Source organism: Haliaeetus albicilla, chromosome 26, assembly GCF_947461875.1.
Source record: "Haliaeetus albicilla chromosome 26, bHalAlb1.1, whole genome shotgun sequence".
In the NCBI taxonomy this organism is placed as follows: Eukaryota; Metazoa; Chordata; class Aves; order Accipitriformes; family Accipitridae; genus Haliaeetus; species Haliaeetus albicilla.
In genome coordinates, this window is record NC_091508.1 from 6728560 (window position 1) to 6738791 (window position 10232).

Here is a 10232-nt window from a genome sequence, read left to right on the forward strand (position 1 = left end):
AGGATGTTGCTTTGGAGATAGATCTTTGGAGAGCCTAGTAGACTGTATCAGCCCTATGTTCATAATTAATATGCATCTTGATAGTGTGAAAATCTCAAGTGGATTAGAGAGACAGGCTTTTTCTTCCAAGGGAAGAAAAAGATGGTCCCTGCTCTGAATAGCTTGAGATAGACCAAATGTAGGAGAAGATGATACACCAAACACGCAATGGTGAGCGAAGAAGAAAGTTTATAATGGACCTAAACTCTTTAATTATTGAGATTGCTGTATAAGAGGCAAGTGCCCGTGATAGAGCAGGCAAGTAAGGATGATATTATCATGGGCATCCATGGGTTAGCTGTGTGTGGAGTGAGTGTTTTGGGGCAGAAATCCCATAGTTTAGCATAGGACAACAGACATCTAATGAAGGGCTGATTCACAGTGGAGAGAATGATGTGCATGAATTGGGCCTCATGACCTACGTTATCATGCAGCCCAAGTATCGCAGAGCTAGGAGCACATGCAAGACAGCTGGGTGCCTGAGGAAAGGACTGTTGGTTGGACCAGTGACCTGTAGCCTGACAGGCCAAGTTGCTTATGGAGCAGGTGTGCACAGATGTTGTGTGTCCTTTATTGGTAAATGTGCAAAGCAAAGAGGCTAATTTATGGGAGATGATTTTTTTGAGCAGCCAGTGATGTCAGTGAAGAGGATGTCTGCAGTCTCATCTGTGCTTGTTCCAGAAAGCATGGAAGAAGTGTAAATTTAGCCAAGCCTGCCTGTCAAATATAAGCAGTAGTGAGGAGGCAATCATTTTGTGTGAAAAGTGGGAATATTCCACACATGTATGTGGGTGTGACGGTTTGACCTTGGCCATCTATCAAGCACCTACCCAGCTGCTCACTCCTTCCCCTCTCCTGCAGGATGGGGAGAAAATAGAAGACAAGCAAGACTTGTGGATTGAGATAAAGACAGTTAAGCAAAAGCTGCATGCAGGCAAAGCAAAATAAGGAATCTAATCACCATGTCCTATCAGCAGGCAGATGTTTAGCCATTTCCTGCGTCTCAGTGTGTATAGTGTTTACTTGAGAAGACAAATGCTGCAACCATAAATGTCTCTGCATCCTCCTCCTTTTGTTAAGCTTTTATTTGCTGAGAATGACATCATATGGTATGGAATATCACCTTGATCAGTTTGGGGCAACTGTCCTGGCTATGTCCATTCCCAACTTGTCCATCCCCAGCCTGCTTGCTGGGAGGGATGCAGAGAGAAAAAGAGAAAGCCTTGATGTTGTGCAAGCACTGTTCAGCAATAGCCAAAACACTGGTGTGTTATCAACACTGTCTCCCTCACAAATCCAAAACAGCATCACATGAGCTGCTATGAAGAAAATTGGCTCCATTCCATGCTGTCCCAATATGACAGGACAGCAATCAGAAAGGGAATAAAAGCAGCCTTGTGTCTTGTATCTAGTGCTGCAGTCACCTGTTGTGATACTCTTCCAACAGATGTCACTCACCTATCCTGTCTTCTGACAGAAGTCTTTCCTCTGTTTTCCAACAATCTCCAAAGAAATTAATGAAGCTGAGTTCACTTACCCTCTCCTTTTGCTGGGAGGATTCCAGATTTGACATTCTGAGACACACCACCTTCTTTCTTCTAGAACCTCTTTTACCCTAGCAAAGTGGTCCATTAGCCTGAGTTTTCTCTAGAGGCAATGATGAGATACTGAAAATTCAGAGAAGAATCCTCACTGCAAGGTTTTGAAGAAATGGGATGAGTAGGATTTGGTGGAAAAAAGGGAATGGGCTATTTCCTTGCGATCTAGTAATGGAAGACACTTGGTGCAATTCAGAAAGACAAAGCCAAGCCATCTATGGAAGGAATAGAGACGCCTTTCTTGGAACAACATCAGCGCAAAGTTGAAAGGATCACACAGCCAAGAGAGGCCCCTTGGTGTGCTGATGTGGGAAGGCTGCGCCAACAGCAGGAGCAAAGGGACTTCCAACAGCCAAGGACCTTGTGGGTTGTTGGAACTGCTCCTCATCCAGACACATCATCTGTAGCACAGATTCTGTTTTTCTGCACTGTTCATCCTTGAACTCCTATGATCTGTTAAGAGTTTGTCTGTGACAGAAAAACTAGAGTCCTGGGAACGCTGGCTGTGGCCCCAGGAGTGGAAGTTACTGGCAGCCATCCCTATGTGCAGCCTTGGCTGGCAGAAGGCATTGCAGTTACACATCACGCTTGCTGTGTTAAGTACATAGCAATATGAAAACCATGGATTTAGGCTATGAATTAAAACATATTACTTTCAAGCAGATATTCAGGAAGAATCAGCGTAAGGCCTTTTAGGAACTTCTGGATCCAAAGAGGAAAAGTGGCAGTGAGTGCTGGACAAAACAGTCTGGGAAGCAAAGTGATACTGGGCCAGTTGCTAACATCAGCCTAACCTGGTGACTGGGAGTATCTGACCAGAACTATCCATGTGCAAAGATGTTACTTTTCAGCTAGAGGACAACCCACCACAGCACCAGCATTTCTGTATGCGAACATGAATCTTCACAGAGGTCCGTCCCAGCCATTTATAGAATCATAGAATCATTTAGATTGGAAAAAACCCTTAAGATCATTGAGTTCAACCGTAAAGTTAACACTGCTGAGTCCACCACTAAACCATGTCCCTAAGCACCATGTCTACATGTCTTTTAAATACCTCCAGGGATGGTGTCTCAACCATATGTAGCCTGAGAGGCGACCTGGAAGCTAGGTACCCTAGAGCCCATCAGGTCATTTCTTCCTGGCAAGCCAGCAGTCAGCTGCTGGGGTGGAGGTGTGCAGAAATACTAGAAAATTAGTTAATGTGCAGATACTTGTTACCAGGGATGTGCAGGTTCAGCTGTGAAACTGTTTTGGACAGTGTGGAACCGACCCTGGACTTCCTACAGCGTGTGATCTGAGTGAACAAATTGTGACAGATTTCTAGTGGCACACTTTGCAGTGGGAGCATATACCAAGGCTGAATTTGGCAGAGCCCTAGCTGTCCTCCTCTTGTGGATCTGGGAAGTGTAGAGCAGTGCAGTCCGAAGACGGCTTCTGGCAAATGGAGAGGGAGGTGGCACTGCTTTCAAAAGCAGGACATAAAAGCATAAGTAGTCAGTGCTGGATTAGTCTGAAGATCCATCCAGCTCATCATTGTCTCTCCAGCAGAGATCAACATGGGGAAAGAAATCAGATTGGAGACCAATAGTGGATGCCTAGAAAAGAGTACAAAGACATAATGATCACAAAAATGATCACAAAAATGACCACAAAAATGACCAGAGGGCTGGAACACCTCTCCTATGAGGAAAAGCTGAGAGAGTTGGGGTTGTTCAGCGTGGAGAAGAGAATACTCCGGGGACACCTTACTGCAGCCTTTCAGTACTTGAAGGGGGCTTATAAGAAAGATGGGGACAGACTTTTTTGGCAGGGCCTGTAGTGATAGGACAAAGGGTAATGGTTTTAAACTAAGAGAGGGTAGATTCAGACTAGATATAAGGGAAGAATTTTTTTACAATGCGGGTGTTGAAACACTGAAACAGGTTGCCCAGAGCAGTGGTCAATGCCCCATCCCTGGAAATATTCAAGGTCAGGTTGGATGGGGCTCTGAGCAACCTGATCTAGTTGAAGATGTCCCTGCTTATGGCAGGGGGGTTGGACTAGATGAGCTTTAAAGGTTCCTTCCAACCCAGACTAGTCTATGATACTGTGATTCTATGATGCTATGATTCTATGATCATATGCAAGACTTCACTGGTACTTCTCATTTTCCAGCTCTTAAACAGATGTGGTATCTTTATGTTTAATACCCCTTGATTTTTTTTTTTCTTTGCGTGTTATATTTTTCTGTTAACTTTTTGAAGTCAGTTTAACCAGGCCTCAAGTTACTACGTCCAAGTAAAAAATGATTTTGTAGACTTTTTTAATCTGCAGTCTTTCTTTTCCTAGACTGGGAAATTCTGTGTAGGTGTTGTCTGAACAGAAACTATATCTCAAACGTTTGACCATTTTTGTTACCCTTCTCCGTAGCTTTCTGGATCCACCATAATCTTTTTCAGATGGATGGACCATGATCATCCAATGATGAAAATGTCATTGCATCATGGAGTTACAGTGGCTTTTGTTTTTGTTTTGCTCTCTATACCTCCCTGATAATTTCTTATATTCCAGGGCTCTTTACTATTGAGCTGGTATTTTGTGGACTGATCTACTAAATTTGCTGTTCTCTTTGAACATAACAGCTCATTCAGAGCTCATTATTGTGTATGGAAACACAAGGGTTTTCATTCATGTACACTGAATTTCATAATTTGTTTTATTGCTCAGTTATTTGGTGTTATGAGAACCTTCTGAAGCATTTTTCAATGTTCTTGAGAGCTGTGCCACTGGCAGACTTTGACATCTTGCTCTTCACCCACTTTTCTAAATACCTTGTGAATATTGAAGAGTACAAGCTCCAACAGGAGTATCTGGGACTTCTTCCTTTCATTGAGAAACTGACTGTTGAGTCAGCCTTTGTTTCTTCTCTTTAAACCAGCTTTTCATACAGCTGAGGACAGTCCCTCTTTTGCGATAGCGGCCTAGTTTCTGGAGAACTATGGTGAAGGAGGTCCAGGTAGATGATTGAGCATTGATCCCTGTTTGCAGGGACACCAATTCCTTTCGTAAGCGCTACTGGATTTGTGAGGTAGGTCTTGTCTTAACTGAACCTGCAGAGACTTTTCTTTGGTTGTAGAGAATTGTAATAGGACAGAGAAGACCAGTCTGGAGAGAGGATGAACAGCCATGGGAGCAGCAGAAGAAACAAGGGGCAGGAGAAATGTCAGAATGGCAGCATTTGATGGCACTGGGATTAGCAGGTCATCAAGATCCCAGCACATCTATTTGTAGCTACTGAGGACCTCCAGCTCAGGAAACTAATGTCAGTCTAAAAAAAGGCAACAGATTAAAATGAAAACTCAGGCCTTTAAGAGATGATGGTGGGAAGACAGAGTAGGAGTCACAAGACACCTAGATAAGAAGGGGAAGGATAGTAAGTAAATCCAGATGGTTCACACAAGTGAGGAAGGATGGATAGCCAAAAGATCAATCTGTCAGCTCCTAAAGGGCATGAAAAGGTGCTTTCAAAGCCAATAAGTAGTTGCCAAAACTAGAACCACCCAGGAGATGTGAGGAGAATGTGGAAGCTGGTGTCATCCTCCATGTCACAGCAAGCAACACTGTCCAGACCACATGGACACCTACCTTGGTACCTGCCTGTGGTTATGAGAGGGAGAGAGGGTTTTAATTTAAAACAGTAAGATCTCCCATTGAAATTCACTACATTGTTGTTGCAATGTCACAACGTTTTCCTACACAGTCTAGCATTGCTATTCCATCATTCCATTTTTATTATTTCTACTTATTTTATTGGTATGGACAAGAAAGTGCTGCTCTTACGGCTCCATAGACGTCCCTGGGAACACTTCAAAAAGTTGGTGTTGTATTTGCCACTCTCCTGTCCTCTAGTGCTAAAGCAGTTCTCAGTGAGAACTTATTTCAGCTGTTTCATCTTTTATTCCTTCAGGGTTCTTGTTTGAACATGAGAGTATAATCCCGTTCATTCATAAACTCATTACTGTTCATCAGTTTGTTTTGAAATGTCTCACCAACATCTCAGTTTCAGACAGATCTGTCAGTTCCCTGTGGTGAAAAGATGCGAACCTTTCTGGGCTCTTCTGTGGTGGTCATGGATACCAATATCTTAATTTTTTTCTGATAGACTTTTCTTTGAGGACTCATTCTATAACTTGATCTCAAAAACCTGGCAGACTTCCTCCTGATGTTTGAAAAACATATTTGTTGTCCCTTAAGTTACCTGCTTATTTGGATGCAAGTTCAATTTATGCAAGGCTTTTTTTCCCTACATCTAACAGCTGCCTTAACCCAGTTCAGCCATGCTGGCTGTCCCCCTCCTTCCCCAAGTCTAGCTGGCATGCATTTGCTCTCTAACAGTCTCCAGTGACTTGCATACATTTTGCCCTTTGGGCTAATCCCTTTAATTCTCTTTTTTTTTTTTTTTTTTTAAGTGATGATGGCCTGACTTGCTAATAATTTTTCTGTAAATAATAATAAAAAAACCCCAAACCATAACGACCGTGTTTCAGTGCATAAAGGATGAGTCAGCTGGAACAGTTTCCTTCTGTAACACTACAAGCACCTATCTAGTTCCTGCCCCATCTTCTCGGAAGATGACGCTCAGTCCTTGCCATGTTCTCTGTTGGCTTTTTTCTTTGCAGCTTTACTGCATCTTTCTTCCACATTCTTCTCTACCACCAAAGTTGCCGCCCACCCCAAGGTGGCAGCCTCCCATTTCGCTTTGGGTGGAAATATATGATATTCTTGTACTCCACCTCTCCCACCTGATGAGTGGTGTTTAAGCTTAACGCAATCTGACAACCCTGAGCTGTCCAGGTGGTAGGGCGAGGATTCCCAGCTGGTATTGGCTCTGTTGGACACAGGGGAAGCTTCCAGCAGCTTCTTACAGAAGCCACCCCTGTAGCCCCCCCTGCTACCAAAACCTTGCTACACAAAGCCAATACACTCCACCCCTCGCCTCTGTGCATCACATTTTAAAGAACTATCATTAAAATCTACATTCATCACACAAAATCTTCACTCACATTAACAAAAAGAATTCCCCGCTTGTCATGCAGCTCTTAACTCTAGCTGCGTTCAGTGCATGTTTTGCCGGTTACCTCTCTCAGTTACTATCCTTATCTCAAACTCCTCACATTGCCTGCATTCTCCACCAAAAAGACTGTGGTGGGTTGACCCTGGCTGGACGCCAGGTGCCCACCAAAGCCATTCTATCACTCCCCCTCCTCAGCTGGACAGGGGAGAGAAAATATAACAAAGAGCTTATGGGTTGAGATAAGGACAGGAGAGATCAGTCACCAATTACCGTCATGGGCAAAACAGACTCAGCTTGGGGAAAATTAACTCAATTTATTACAAACCAACAAGAGTAGGGTAATGAGAAATAAAACCAAATCTCAGAACACCTTCCCTCCACCCCGCCCTTCTTCCCGGGCACAACTTCACTCCCGGATTCTCTACCAACCCCCCCAGCGGCACAGGGGGACAGGGAATGGGGTTTACGGTCAGTTCATCACACGTTATTTTCTGCCGCTTCATCATCCTCAGGGGCAGGACTTATCACACTCTTCCCCTGCTCCAGCGTGGGGTCCCTCCCACGGGAGACAGTCCTCCACGAACTTCTCCAACATGGGTCCTTTGCATGGGCTGCAGTTCTTCACGAACTGCTCCAGCATGGGTCCTTTCCATGGCGTGCAGTCCTTCAGGAGCACACTGCTCCAGGGTGGGTCCCCCATGGGGTCACAAGTCCTGCCAGAAAACCTGCTCCCTGGGCTCCTCTCTCCACAGATCCGCAGGTCCTGCCAGGAGCCTGCTCCAGCGCGGGGTTCCCATGGAGTCACAGCCTCCTTCGGGAACCCACCTGCTCCAGTGTGGGGTCCTCCACGGGCTGCAGGTGGATATCTGCTCCACTGTGGACCTCCATGGACTGCAGGGGACCAACCTGCCTCACCATGGTCTTCACCATGGGCTGCAGGGGAATCTCTGCTCTGGTGCCTGGAGCACCTCCTCCCCATCCTTCTTCACTGACCTTGGTGTCTGCAGGGTTGTTTCTCTTACATGTTCTCACTCCTCTCTCTGGCTGCCATTTCTCTGTCCCAGCAACTTTTTTCCTTCTTAAAAATGTTATCACAGAGGCATTACCACTATCACTGATTGGCTTGGCCTTGGCTGGCGGCGGGTCCGTTTTAGAGCTGGCTGGTATTGGCTCTGTCGGACACAGGGGAAGCTTCCAGCAGCTTCTTACAGAAGCCACCCCTGTAACCCCCCCGCTACCAAAACCTTGCCACACAAAGCCAATACACAGCTTTACCGCATCTTTCTTCCACATTCTTCTCTACCACCAAAGTTGCCGCCCACCCCAAGTTGGCAGCCTCCCATTTCGCTTTGGGTGGAAATATATGATATTTTTGTACTCTACCTCTCCCACCTGATGAGTGGTGTTTAAGCTTAACGCAATCTGACAACTCTGAGCTGTCCAGGTGGTAGGGTGAGGATTCACCAAGAATTTGAGTGGCTGCTGGATGTTGCCATTCTAACAGGCTTTTCTCCTTTTTTAATAGTCTTATATTAGCATTCCTGTCAGTCTTAGCAAGAGGGCTGCGACTCCTTGGCATGCCTCATCTCCAGTGCTGCTGACAGATGCCTCCATCCTTGCTGTCCTTGCAGCACTCTGTGGGTCTCATTTCAGGAGTAATGCTATAAAGCCACCTTGCACACCAAGCAGGTGAGAAAGTCAGCCCTCTTTTCAGTTACAGTCTCACAAGAAGACACTGGTGTCATTTAGGTCACAGTTTGTCTAGACCAAGCCTGTAGGTTTACTGCAGTCAGCCAGGAGTAGAGGAAGAACAAGTTTACAGGAACTGGCAAGGACAACAAGTATGAATGCAGCCACTCCTTAACGAGGAAATGGTGGTGAACTCAATGGGAACTGACTGGAACATCTCACCTTGTCAGGGAGCAGCAGGAGTGGGGCTACTCCTCAAGGAAGGTGAATTTGGGGTCACTTGGGCACAGGCAGTGCCTTCACCAACCAGGGAGCTGGGCCAGGTAGGCAGAGCAGGGTGGTGATAAGAGGGTCCATGGACAGCCCCAGGCAAGGTGAGATGATGAACAAGGTTCTGGGTCTGTCCAACGTGTTCAGTCAGGAGCAGCAGCAGATGGGACTAGAGACCGGACTGAGTGCACATTTGAGGTCCATGGAGGAGAGGAGGTTGGAGGAAAGTTACCTACTATCTAGGTCTGAGGTCTGTCCACAAAATAAAGCCAGGAGCAGAACTGAAGGCATGTCTACCTACAACATAGCTCAGGCCGGGACTGGGTGCTCAAGCCTGGGCCATGGGCAAAGAGTGTGTGAGGAGGTCCCAGGTGAGGCTGGTCAGGACAATTAAAGTACTTCATGCCCTCAGGGGCCTGTAAGTCCCGTAGCAGTGAGGGAAGTCTTTGGGTTGGCTACTTGAGTCTTCAGACTTTCCTCAGCCAGCGCAGTCTGACAGTGCCCAACTTCCTGCAGGGGGACTAGCTGTCAGAAGTCTTCAGTAGGAGAGGTAGGACCCAGCCCAGCCCTCAGGAACACTCTTCTGTGTTGGTGGGACTGCAGGGGAGGGGTAGAAAGGGTCAGAGATGCAGTGGGGGCATGTAACTCTGGAGCAGTCCGTCAGGAGTATGGAGCGGTTGCTGGGTGCTGCTCATCCCTGTCTCTTTAGAAAAGAGTGAGAGAGGAGGAAGAAGGTTATCCTAGCATTGAGGAGGTTGTTAAACTGCAAAGAGTTTGGTGCTCTTAGGCTGAACTTCTGTGGATCTGCAAATCGGCAAGAAGCTCAACAAGTGGTGCTGAGCAGGTGGTGGAGCATTAGGGTGGTTTGGGGGGGCTGTGGGTTTTTAACTGCAAACTCGGATGTGCTGTTTTAGGTAGAGCTCAGACTCCTGGTAGCCCACCTGTTGGTCTGTCTTGGCTGGCTCGCTACAGTGCTGTTAGCAGAAATTTGGGGCTTTCTGGAGTAGGGATTGCTCCCAGGGGCAGCCTGTCTGATGCTCATTGTCAGGAACAACCTGTCTGTGCTTGATAGTGATCCATGGGAGAGAGACATGAAGGGAAGGTGGTGCCAGGCATCAGGGGAAGGAGAGAAAAGCCTTGTGAGCAGGCAGGGTCCTACTAGAGCCTTCCTGAGAAGCTGCATGAATGAATGAATGACTGAATGAGGTTTTTGTTTCTCCCCCTTTTGTACCAGGAAGAGGGCGCTGTCAGCAGAGATCAGGGCTCTGCAAACCCAAGGCACTATGTCACCGTCATGGCAATCTCCTGGTTAAGCCTTTTGCCTAATGAGACTTAAATGAGGCATAGAAAAGGGGTTTCTGCTAGCTGAAACATCATGTTTTCTAGGTTGTAGCAGTTAACCAGAAACTGGGGTTTGCATATTGCCTCATTGGAGAGTGTGTAGCCAAGTCTGTGACCCTCTAGGGAGGCCCTGAACTTTAGGGATTTATCAGCAGCTAAAATATAATACTTGGGGAAATCTTCCCCAAGCTGTAGAGCCCTTGGGGTCTCTGTGACTCCATGTTAATCGTATCTACTTG

At 46.3% G+C, this 10232-nt stretch overlaps 1 protein-coding gene across 2 annotated transcripts in view; it reads left to right on the plus strand.

The window, feature by feature from the left end:
• CEPT1 (choline/ethanolamine phosphotransferase 1) overlaps nucleotides 1-10232 on the plus strand; it is a 71539-nt gene that overhangs the window by 12890 nt on the left and 48417 nt on the right. The window lies entirely within an intron of this gene.